Source organism: Prosopis cineraria, unplaced genomic scaffold, assembly GCF_029017545.1.
Source record: "Prosopis cineraria cultivar Desert tree isolate PC_DT_omini unplaced genomic scaffold, ASM2901754v1 PC5, whole genome shotgun sequence".
Taxonomy (NCBI): domain Eukaryota; kingdom Viridiplantae; phylum Streptophyta; class Magnoliopsida; order Fabales; family Fabaceae; genus Prosopis; species Prosopis cineraria.
In genome coordinates this window covers 16,046,734-16,059,419 of record NW_026555336.1, presented here as the reverse complement: position 1 = coordinate 16,059,419, position 12,686 = coordinate 16,046,734, and positions in this window count along the sequence as shown.

Genomic DNA, 12,686 nt, shown 5'->3' with positions numbered 1-12,686 from the left:
TCTCACAGATTCCCACCACTTCTTAGGAGTGCTAACCAACTACACTGTGGCCAAGATAACTTTTTGCTCCGAAGTACAAATCCTACCTTAAAGATAGTTTTCATTCATTCTATCCATAATTTTGCTTCACCTTCCATCATACTTCCTTCAAATGTCAGTGGGTTAAATTAAATGAACATCTTCCAAGCACGATCAATAGATGGATTAGTGTCAGGAATTTTTGGTCCACTACTTGAATTATGAGATGGTCTAGGTCTACTGTGTGCTTCTTGCATTGGGATATTTTAAGCTTCAACTCTCTCTTCTTGCTCTCTACCCCTTAGGATTGTGTCATGATGCCTGACAGTTTGTCTTATGTCAACCACCATATCCCTGAGCTCTTCGAGTAGCTCATCACAACTATCCCTTTGTTATTGAACAAGTTAAACTTTTGGCTTTCGCTCCTCCTTTACAACAAGTCAAGATACTGCAGTTCTCACACGAGTGCCTCTTATACTGTACTATTTTCTCCCTTCCTAAGGACAAAAATACCAAACACAAAGGGCATCAGGGAAAGAGTTGTGTAATGAACAAGTTGTCATATTTCTAAATGAATGCAGCAATAAAATTTAGGTCTCAAAAACCAAGAAATTGATACCAAACTGTAACCTCCTCTCATATTTCCACACAATATAAGAGAAGATTATGGTGTTACCACTACCTCTTAACATTTATCATAATCAATTTCATTTCAAAAGCTTCAGCCAAAGACTCACTTTATAAAATCAATCAAATCACCACACAATCAGAGAAGACGTAGTAGAAGTAAATCATATACTTCTCAAATATATAGTAGACATACCCCACCAGCATTCCTATATCAATTGCATGCATTTCAACATAAAATAAAAACTGAAACTTGGTACGTGTGCAGCAGCATGTGGCATAAAGCCATAACCTCGCCCTGTCTGTGTTATGTGCCACGGTATGTCTCTCCATGCACTGCAGCATGCCTGTCTAAATTTTTATTGTCATTTTTACAGCAAAAATGACGAACTTTCGGTGTGTGCCATTTTCGCATACACCATCCGATTAGAGTGATTTAGGTGCCCATACAAAACTTATCTCGTATACTAACTAATTAGATAGGATTGGATACAATCTAATGGTCCGATGAAAATTTAGAACTCGAGTGCAAAAAGTCCCTTTTTCTGAAAATTTTGCACACCCAAGAGCTCAATTTGATCCCTCTATCTGATTAGACCACACTAGCCTTGAACCAAGACCAAAAGGATCTAATACACCTGATAGACCAGAATTTATCACAATCATATTCATATATCCAAATTTGACCCCTCTACGGCTAATTTTCATAATTTACAATTTTACATACTATGCCATTTCTTGGCATAACATAGCCCACTTGGCTATTTCTCAACTCATACACATGCAATCATATTTACAATATAATATTAGCCTCTAAATTACTTATTTCATCATAATTTATCCTTTAGCTTAAGATTCACCAACACAAACAACTATTTCAATACAAACATACTCAAATCAAAGCACTTGGTCCCAAACAGCATTTAAACACATAATTAGGCTTAATTTCACCAAAACTGAGTTTAATACATGCATGCAACCCTATGGAAATTCATGTACATTTATATATACAATTGTTCAGTTTAATTCATTACATAAACCTAGAGTACATGGCTTCACAACTCAAGCCGGTCCAAACTCTCTTCCCTTGGCCTGATCACTTCCCGATCCTGTAAACATGTAACCACAGTGGTGAGATAAAAATCTCAGCAATAGAATAACTTACTCCTATTGACTATCACATGCAAAAGTATGAAAGTAAGCATAGTATATCATTAAAACCTCTTAAAATAGCATTCATATCATGTCTCATTTCCTTTCTTAACATTTCCTTAATCACAAAGGATTCCATGTTATATTAAGATATTTCATCATATCGCATACTATACTAGTATGATATCTACCAACTAAACCTCCAAATCACCCCGACACGAAACCATAGGCTCATCTCAAACCAATGTACACTCTTATTAGTCTTGAGCTCACCTGTAGTGGTAGAATCACCCTGCCAAAGATGTTCTAACACATAATATGGGCTATGGTTTCTCCCAATATACATAATAGGGCGTCATTGACTCCAACATTGTATCCCAAAGATACTAAGGAGTCCCTCATCTCTAATACCATAGCTTAATAGGCACTAAGGAGATTTTCTCCAATACTACACCTTTTAAGGCACTAAAGAGAATTGTTTTCAACACCGTGCCCTAATAGGATACTAAGAAAACCTTGCCAGATGGTCTTTATCATCTCCTACACTCGGGTGAACTCCCACCTTATGATTATGCTTACTCAAACCATTTAAGGTTCCCTTTTACCATATCACCTTTTCTTGCACATTATATACAAATAATACTTTTCATTTCAAAAAACACATTTCAATGCTCATTTCAACTAAAAGTCTTTTCACACACAACAATCACTCAATGCTATATAACGTGCTTACTTCGAAACCATTTCATGCACTACATAGCATACTAACATACAATTGCAATAAATAGTCAAACAAAGGAAGTTATTCGGTTACCTCAACCCTTCTGTTACTAGAAAGGTTATCTGTGGATTTCAACTATCACTCAAGCTTTTCTCAAGCTTACTTTCTCTGTTTATGAGTCTAATATGCCAATGTGAACACATTTGGCACATTTTAGTCATTTGGTCTATTTTGACTAAAAACTCATTTTTGACACTTAAGGCCATATTCATCCAGAAACTCTTTTCTATTTATCCATTTTAAGTGCATGACTACCCACTTACCACTTTTTATCACCTTAATTAGTCTTATTTCACTGAAATCAGATTTTTGCCTTAACTTTCTCTCTCAAAAGGCTAAAATTGAGCCTGCGGGTTCAAAAGCTCTATCGTTCAGCTCGAAACCAGTCACAAAGCTCTAATTTAACTTCTAAGAACCTTTTTATTACTATTAGGCAATAATCAAACCCCTCAAATTCCACCGATTCAATTTTCTATAGCTCATTTTTAGAGAAATTTGTGTAGAATGGAAGGTAAGAGTTATACGTAGCTTACCTGGCAAGTTACCATTCCGAATCACCTTCTACTGCTCCAAAATAACTTAACCTAGCTCCTCAGCCCTTCTCCTCTCTCTGTCTCATGTGTTTCTCAATTTTCCCTTCTAAAAATCACCTCATTTCATGAATTAAGAAGTAATTTTCTAGTTCATGCACTGCGGTACATGCAGCACAAGCCGCAGCACGTGGCATAGTAAGATTTATTCTTACTACACACACTTGCTTCGACCCGAAATGCACTCTTATCACCCATATCTGTTCATACAACACACAAACAAGTCAAAATACTAATTAATCATTCAAATCTCAATCCCACTTTAATTTCCACTTCACCCTTGATTTACCTCTAAACTTAAGATTAAGAAATTCAAGATGTTACAAATCACCCGGTAAAAGGTGACTTTTGACTAGGTCAAAGTTCAGTGGTTATCATATAGGAATCCATGATGATCTTCGGTCAAAGGGCTTAGTGAGATGGTTACATACAAGATAAGCTTATGACTTGTACTATGCAACTTTCTCATAGTGGGTTAGTCCAACACCGTAGCTTGTACTCTTTCAAGTGCCTATAACTTTGATTTATATCTTTATAATTAATTAAAGTCATACTAGTCTTGTTTCATCTATGATCCCTCATAGATGATCGACCTGGGACATTTAGAACAATCACTATAGTTTGTCTAAGGATATAATTATCATAGTAAATATGCAATTGATATGATAACAAAAGAGAAATTCATTAAATAACAATGTGCGTAGTATAGTGATTGGCCCTAGGGCACAATTTCTAACAAAAATTACCTCTTGAAGTAAAGGTTGGATTGACTCCCTCTCTTCTGGAGATTGAGTGGCTTGAGGTGTATTTATGTCCTTAATTGCTTCTTGAGAAACTTTTTTTATATCTTCAACTTGAAACATGTAATTGCTCTCTTGTAGGGCATGGGCTACTCCATGTGGTTCACAATACCCTTTTAGAAGAGGACAATTATAATAAAAGTGGGAGGTAGCCTCACAATACACACTATAAAATTCACCCCTTTGTGCACATAATTTTTCTAGATGCTTAATGTCGATGGGTGATGTATGCTTAATATGAGTGCTTAGATTGGATTCAAAACTCATGGGATTGGAAAATTCAAAATTGTGACTTGGATGGAAATGATCATAATATGGGGGTGTACAATCAAAGTTAGATGGTTGAAATTGATTATGGAAATAGGATGTATGATCAATGTTAGGCACTGCAAATGGATGGGAATGAATGTCAAATGGAGGATGGAATGAATCATGATGATGAAACTAAGCCATAAAATCCAATGAAACTTATATCCATAAGTAATGATCTAAATTCAAGCTCAAAATGGTGAAATGACTAAGGAAGCTAAAATGATATGTCCTTTGTAAGTGTACGAGTAGAAATGCATAACAAAAATGTAAACAAAATCAAGTAAGCAAGCAAAAATCAAGATACTTTTTTTTCTTTTTCTATTAAACTCAACAACAATCAAATAATCAAATACAAACAAACAAAAACACCAAACAAGTAGAAAGAGAGTTAGAAATGCTCAATCAAGGAGCTTTAACAATTCTAGAATTTAAACTGTAGGTTTTCTAGAGATAGTAAACTTGTGGATTTTATAGTAACCAATCTACATGGGAAATTCCCCTAAAAATTTTATAAGAGACACACACTAGTACAAAATATAAAATTTACAGGGTACTTTTTACATCGGTTGGAAGGCAAACGGTGTAAAAAATAAAGGTGGTAGCATTTTTGTAATTATATTGACTTATTTGACACTTTTTACACCGGGAGTCCACCCACCCAGTGTAAAAAGTCATAAAAAGATCACTTTTTACACTGGGTGCCTGGACACTCAGTGTAAATAAGTCACTTTTTACACTGGGTTCTCGGGCACCCGGTGTAAAAAGATCATTTTTTACACCGAGTCCACCTACCCAGTGTAAAAAGTCTACCTTTTACACCGGGTTCCAGGCCACCCGGTGTAAAAAGTAACTTTTTTACACCGGGTGTCCAGGCACTCAGTGTAAAAAGTGTTTTTTAAAATTAAACTATGCTTCCTCCATTTTCATCAATTCCCTCTCCTTCCTCGCACGCCCTCCCCCTCGTCTCCCCTTCCCTCGCTGCCCCCTCCCCTCGTCTCCTCCTTGCCGGACTCCCTCGTCTGCCCAGCCCCCTCCCGCTCCCCTTTATCCCACCGCCCCCTCCCCCTCCCCCTCGTCTTGCAGCCCCTGCCCCTTTCCCCTTCCTCGGCCGCCTCCCTCCCCCTACCCCTTATCCCCTCGGCCCCCCCTCCCCCTCCCCTTGGTCCCGCCGCCCACTCCCCCTCCCCCTTATCCAACCGCCCTCCCCTTCCCTCAGCCGCCCCCTCCCCCTCTCCCTCCCTCTTACCCCCCTCCTCGGTACCTCTGCCCTACCACCACTCCTTCTCCCTTCCTCACTCTTTTAGTGTTGAGCTGTTGCTGCAGCTACTACCACCCAGGTATGTGTTGAATATAAATTTTTAAATTTTATAATGCATAAGTTTAGTTTTTAATGATATTGATTGTTGCTGGAAGTGCTGTTAGTGGCTTCATAAGGCCTCAGGTTATTGCATGTGATCATTTATTTGGTTTAAAATTGTTAATTTTCTCGTGTAAAATTTTCTAAAACTTTTGGGAAGTCCAATTTTTAGGGAAGACTCTATTGAATTTTTTTTTTTAAATTCATTCTTTCCTCTAATTTGCTTAAATTTAATTTTTAATCATATTGTTATTTACTGGGAGTGCTGTTAGTGGCTTCATAAGGCCTCAGGTTGTTGCATGTGATCATTTATTTAGTTTAAAATTGTCAATTTTCTTGTGTAAAATTTTCTAAAACTTTTGGGAAGTCTAACTTTTAGGGGAGACTCTGTCAAAATTTTTTTTGAATTCATTCTTTCCTCTAATTTGTTTAAATTTGGTTTTTAACGATATTGATTGTTGCTGGGAGTGCTGTTAGTGGCTTCATAAGGCCTCAGGTTGTTGCATGTGATCATTTATTTGGTTTAAAATTGTCAATTTTCTCTTGTAAATTTTTTTAAAAGTCTTGGGAGATCTAATTTTCAGGGGAGACTCTGCTGAAATTTTTTCAAATCTTAATTTAATTAGAAACTTAGTTTCTTGAAATAGTTTGAAGGTAATAACATTAGTTATATTCTTTAGGAGGTGACACATGGATCGTAGTTGGATGAATGCTAGACGAACGAGTGACGAGTATAATAATGGGGTGAAAGAATTTTTGGAATTTGTTAAGAAAAATGTTGTTGACAATAGTGAAAGGTTCTATTGTTCTTGTGTTAATTGTTTAAATGAGAGGAGACTAGGTGTTGCCAAAATAAGAGAGCACTTAGTTTATGATGGGATTTGCAAAAATTATACAATATGGATTTGGCATGGTGAACGATTGGAAAATTATAGTAACACATCTCAATGTGTGGGAGTTGATAATCTTGATGATGAAGTAGAAATGAATGAAGATCGATTAGAGGACATGATCCATGATATTAGGGAAGAGGCTTTTGAACGAGCACATGTGTATGATAACTTGTGCACTGACGCAGAGAAGCTTCTATACCTAGGGTGAACTAATTTTAGTTTGTTATTTGGGGTGTTAAAACTAGTTATCTTAAAGGCAAGAGCTGGGTGGAGTGACCAAAGTTTCACATAGTTGTTAGAGTTACTTCAAATAAATTTTTCGAAAGGTAATGTACTACCAAATCGTTATTATGATGCTAAGAAGATCTTGTGTCCAATGGGTATGAAGTATAAAAAAATACATGCATGTCCTAATGATTGTGTGTTGTACAGAAAAGATCTTGAAGGGGAGGAGAAGTGTCTGAAATGTGAGGCACCACGATACAAAGAGAAGGGGGCTCTTACAAAGGTCTTATGGTATCTTCTAATTATACCAAGGTTCAAGCGTTTGTTTGCAAATACTAATGATGCAAAGAACTTGATGTGCCATGCAAATGAGAGGATATCTGATGGAAAACTTCGACATCCAGCCAATTCTCCTCAATGGAAGAAAATTGATCAATTGTTTCCCAAATTTGGCAATGAGCTAAGGAACTTGAGGCTTGGACTTTCTACCGATAGAATGAATCCTTATGGTAGTCTTAGTAGTATCCATAGTTCATATGTTCTTTTGGTGATTTACAATCTATCACTTAGGTTGTGTATGAAACGGAAGTACATGATGCTATCCATATTGATTTCGGGACCAAAACAACCAGGAAATGATATTGATATTTACCTAAGACCTCTGATTGAAGATTTGAAAGTGTTGTAGGAGGTAGGTGTGGAAGTGTTTGATGCAAATCAGAAGGAGAATTTTAAGTTACGTGCTATGATCTTTTGTACTATAAATGATTGTCAAGCATATGGAAATTTTTCTGGTTATAGCATGAAAGGTCATAAAGCTTGTCTAATTTGTGAAGAAAGCACAAACTACCATCAACTTCAACATGGAAGAAAGACAGTCTACCTTGACCATCAGAGGTTTCTTAGACGAGATCACCCATATCGTAGATTGAAGAAAGTTTTTCATGGTCACCAAGAACACAATGATGTTTCGGATGCTTTAACTGGGGATCAAGTATATGAACGTGTGAAAAACATTAATATGGTCTTCGATAAGACTAAAAAGAATACTGGTGCAAAAACCATATGGAAAAAAAGGTCTATCTTCTTTGACCTCCCATATTGGCGCAATCTTGAAGTAACGCATTGTATTGATGTTATGCACGTGGAGACAAATATGTGTGATAGTATTATTGGAATGCTTCTGAACATACCAGGTAAGACTAAGGATGGTGTGAATGCAAGATTGGATTTGAAAGAAATGGGAATACGAGAAGATTTATACCCAAGATCAGAAGGTAAACGAACTTATTGTCCCTCAGCCTCTCATACATTGTGCAAATCTGAGAAAACAAGTTTTTGTGAGAAAACAAGATTGGATTTGAAAGAAATGGGAATACGAGAAGATTTATACCCAAGATCAGAAGGTAAACGAACTTATTGTCCCTCAGCCTCTCATACATTGTGCAAATCTGAGAAAACAAGTTTTTGTGAGTGTTTACATGGAATCAAAGTTCCTTAGGGGTATTCTTCAAATATCATGAAGCTTGTATCTGTGAAAGAGTTGAAACTGGTAGGCTTAAAATCTCATGATTGCCATGTCTTAATGCAACAGTTATTACCTTTGGCTATTCGAGGCATATTGAAAGAAGATTTAAGACTTACAATAACTAGACTTTGTTTTTTTTTTCAATGCTATATACAGTAAAGTTATTGATCCCCGTAAACTGGAAGAGTTAGAATAAGAAGCTTGTACTATCTTGTGCCAACTTGAGATGCACTTTCTTCCTACATTTTTTGACATTATGGTTTACTTAATAGTGCATCTAGTAAGGGAGGTAAAATTATGTGGTCCTGTTTATTTGCGATGGATGTACCCAGTTGAGAGATACATGAAAATACTGAAAGGGTATGTCAGAAATCCATTTCAACCTGAAGTATCGATAGTTGAGAAATATGTTGCAAAAAAAGCTATGAAGTTTTGTTCTGATTACTTGTCAATTACAGAATCAATTGGACTTCCTAAATCTCGTCATGAGAAAAGGCAATATGGTCAAGGCACACATAGAGTATCAGCGAAGAGCATGAATCATGATGAATTACAAGAAGCACATTTATATATCTTGAATAATATTAATGAAGTTAAAGATTACATATCTTCTCATAAAGAACTTTCAAAGGCAAAAAATTATCGAATAAGAATGATAGAACAAAAGTTGTTGAAAGAGCATAATAAGACTTTTGTGAATTGGTTCAAGCAAAAAATTTTGAATGAAAGTGGTGTTTCTAAAACAGTTAAATGGTTAGCTGGAGGTCCTAACTTTGATGCTATATGTTGGAATACCTATGATATTAATAGGTATTCCTTTTATACAAAGTCCTTGGATGAGAAGAGTACGATGCAAAATAGTGGAGTTATGATAATGGCTGAAGCCGTACATTTTTCTATTTCAAAAGATATGAAACCTAAATTAGCATTCAAGACTTACTTTGGGGTTATTGAAGAGATTTGGGAGGTTGATTATACAAAATTTAGAGTTCCTGTTTTCAAATGTAAGTGGATTGACATCAATAGTATTCATAATGATAAGTTTAGATTTACAATGGTTGATCTTAAAAAACTAACTTTTGGAGATGAGCCATTTATTATGGCAGACCAAGCTAAACAAGTTTTCTATGTCACGGATCCAGCAAATAAAAATTGGTCAATAGCACTTAAAGAAAAAAGGATGATTGATAGTAATGATGATCATGAATCAAATATTGATATTTCTGAAACTCCTAACTTCTCAAGTGGGCTACCAATTTTGAATGTGGTAGATGAAGTAGATGATGAACATGCCATAGGAAGTGATCACCATGAAGGGATATGGGAGAATATCCCTATATGAGTTTAGTTTTAAAATTAAAGTATGTTAATTTAGTTCAATTAAATTTATGTTGTGGGATTTTTTTTCTTAATTATCTTAACTTTGATTATTTTTTTAATTAATTTCATTTATTTGAATTAATAGGAATATAGAGAATCAATGTGATGACACTCAGAGCCAATCAATTAGTGATGTTGCTCCTAGTGGGGAGCCGAGTCAGGACACCCCTAGTAAGGAGCTGAGTCAGAGCCAGTCTGTAAAGAGGGGGAGATGTGGCACACGATTGAGAGATCTAACATTAAGTAGGAGTGCTGGGCGTAGGTTACCAATTCAATTTGACCGGAGATGGAATCCGATAGGGCCACATAAAGCCAAGTTTGTTAGTTTTATTGGCCTCTTATCGCGTACCAAGCCTCTTATTATGTTTGAGGACTAGCTTGATGTGCCAAAACATGTGAAGGAACATATTTAGGAAAGTATTTAGGTAAATAATTAAAAATTAAAATTTTTATGGTTATATATTATTGGGCAATTATTGATTATTATCTTATATCTTTATTGTAGCTCACATATGATGTTCCATCTAATCAAGATTGTCGACACAAGTTGATTTCTTATGTGAAACACGTTGGAGAAATTTTAAGACTGATCTTGCTAGAAGATATATCTTTATCGAGGTGCCACAAGGTTAGGCTCGTCCCAATCCTCTTGATACATACCAGTTCCTTAATGAAGATACTTGGGAAGAATTTATCAGGATTTGGACTTTTAAAAAGGCTATGGTTTATTGATTTTTAATTTATTTAAGTTTTATTTAGATTTACTTCAATTATAAAATCTAAAATTCAATTATTAACAGGAAAGACGAGCTAAAGGGTGAGAAATTGCTCGGCAGAATCAATGCCCCCACACCCTATCTCGTGGAGGTTATACTAAAGCTAATGATATACTGATGGCAGAGAAATAGAAGAAGAGAGAAGAAGAAGCCAAGTCTGATCCTTCCATACTCCTTTCTCCACCATCACCTGTCTCTCGAGAGGAGAAATGGAGATATGGACATCAATATAAGAAAGGAGGCTATACAAGTGAGACAGTACGGGAGATTGTCGAAAGGATTGTAAGTAAAATTATTATTCCTTGTCCCTTTAAATTTCTATACAATTGTATATATTATTAATTAATATTGTTATTTTTATATTATAGGATGCTCATAAAGAGCAACAAGCCTAAGGAAGCTTCATTCTAGAGGGCAGAAATGATATCTTAACAGTTGCTAAAGGCAAGCCAGAGCATTCGGGTCATGTGAGGGGCGTTGGATATGGTGTGGGCATTAAGGACTACTTTGGAGCACCTGCACATCCCAATTCAAGAGGTGTAGTGACTAAAGAAGAGCTTGATACATTGATATCTACTGTGAGGCAGCAGACTAAGGATAAGTTTGAAGCTTCATTTGTAGCTCGACTTCTACAAATGAAAGAGCAAATGAAGGAGGAGATGATGAGCATGATGAGCTCACGACAGGAGACAACTGTTGAACCAGTTCATACGTCTCCTGCATTTCATAGTACAAAAGGGAGTAATGTTCTTGAGCGTGTGTCAAAGGGTCCTTCTGGTGACAACATTGGTGAACAATGTGAGATATTTCTAGAAGACCTTGATAAATGCTTGGTTGCTCATAGTAGCATCTACAGCTTGGGGTCAACCATCCACCACAAGCAAATCCAAGATGATCAAGTAAGAGTGGTGGTTGCAGATCTAAAAGTGCCAGATGCTTTGGTTCCATTCCCTACTGATGAGGTGAAGACTGTGGTTGAAGCTGTTGACAATTTTATCCTATAGCCCAAGAGACTTGTGAATCTGGTTCAAGCTATGGTATGAAATTTCATGAATTTTTATTATGTAGCAACTTCCTAATATATGTTTTTTATTAACTATTTCTTGCCTTTTTATTATGTAGAAGCTTTCCTCGCTGAATCTCTCAAAGCTTCCACAACCCTCGTTGACTCCGCATCAGCGAATGATCTTAATGGCGTATAATTTATCATTCGAATTCAAGAGTTTAGAAATGGATCCGGAGGTTGTGGGTAAGAAAGACATGATAGTGACAATTGAACGGGAAGATTTGGTTCGACTTCTGTCATATAATCAACTTACCATACCACACATTGAACTATTTATGATGTAAGTATATTTTTCTTTAATATAATTGCATTGTTGTAAGTAAACTTAATCATCAAGTTTAGTAAACTAATATAATTGCATTGTTGTAGGTATCTTCATCATTTGTGCATTACATCGGGCAAAGGTGATAAGTTTGGATTCCTTTGCCCTCATCACATGACAGAGAAAGGTAATACTCCAGAGTTAAGGGCCACGTACCTCCAACAGAGAATATGTGAAGTCAAAAATGACGTTTTATGGCTTCATATGTGCACTCGTAAGGATCAATTTATAATTAATACTTTTTTAATATAGATTTACTTTAACTTGTATCATATTTAGCAGGGACCATTGGTAGTTATTTGTTCTTTCAAAGAAGAGCAACACTGTCATCTTTTTATGCTCCCTCTATTACAAACTTGGGAAAGAAATGAAGAAGATGATATACTTGTAAGAATACTTTTACTAAACTATTTAATTTAATTTTTTTTGAATATTTTTACTAACTTGGTAATCTTTATCATAGGGCAATGATAACATATCAAAATGTAGTCTTACAGAAGCATGGACATGAGCTCAAGGATCCCACATGGATTGAGCCAAAGGTGATGCTATACTTTATTAATACGTTCAATTATTAAGATTTCTTACTAATTTTTTATGATTTGTTCTTATATAGAGTCATAGACAACCGGTGAGGACGAACTTGTGCAGTCTATATGTCATGAGACACATGCTCAATATTATCACATTAGATATGACCGAATTTACAAAAGAGGTAAATATATTTTTAAAAATTTTATTTTATTATGTTATTTCAGATTGATTAATATGCCTACTTTATGAATCAAATTTTAGATATGTTCGACAATTCGGTTACATTTTCTGAAGCTGAAATTGAAGACATCCGCATACGTTGGGC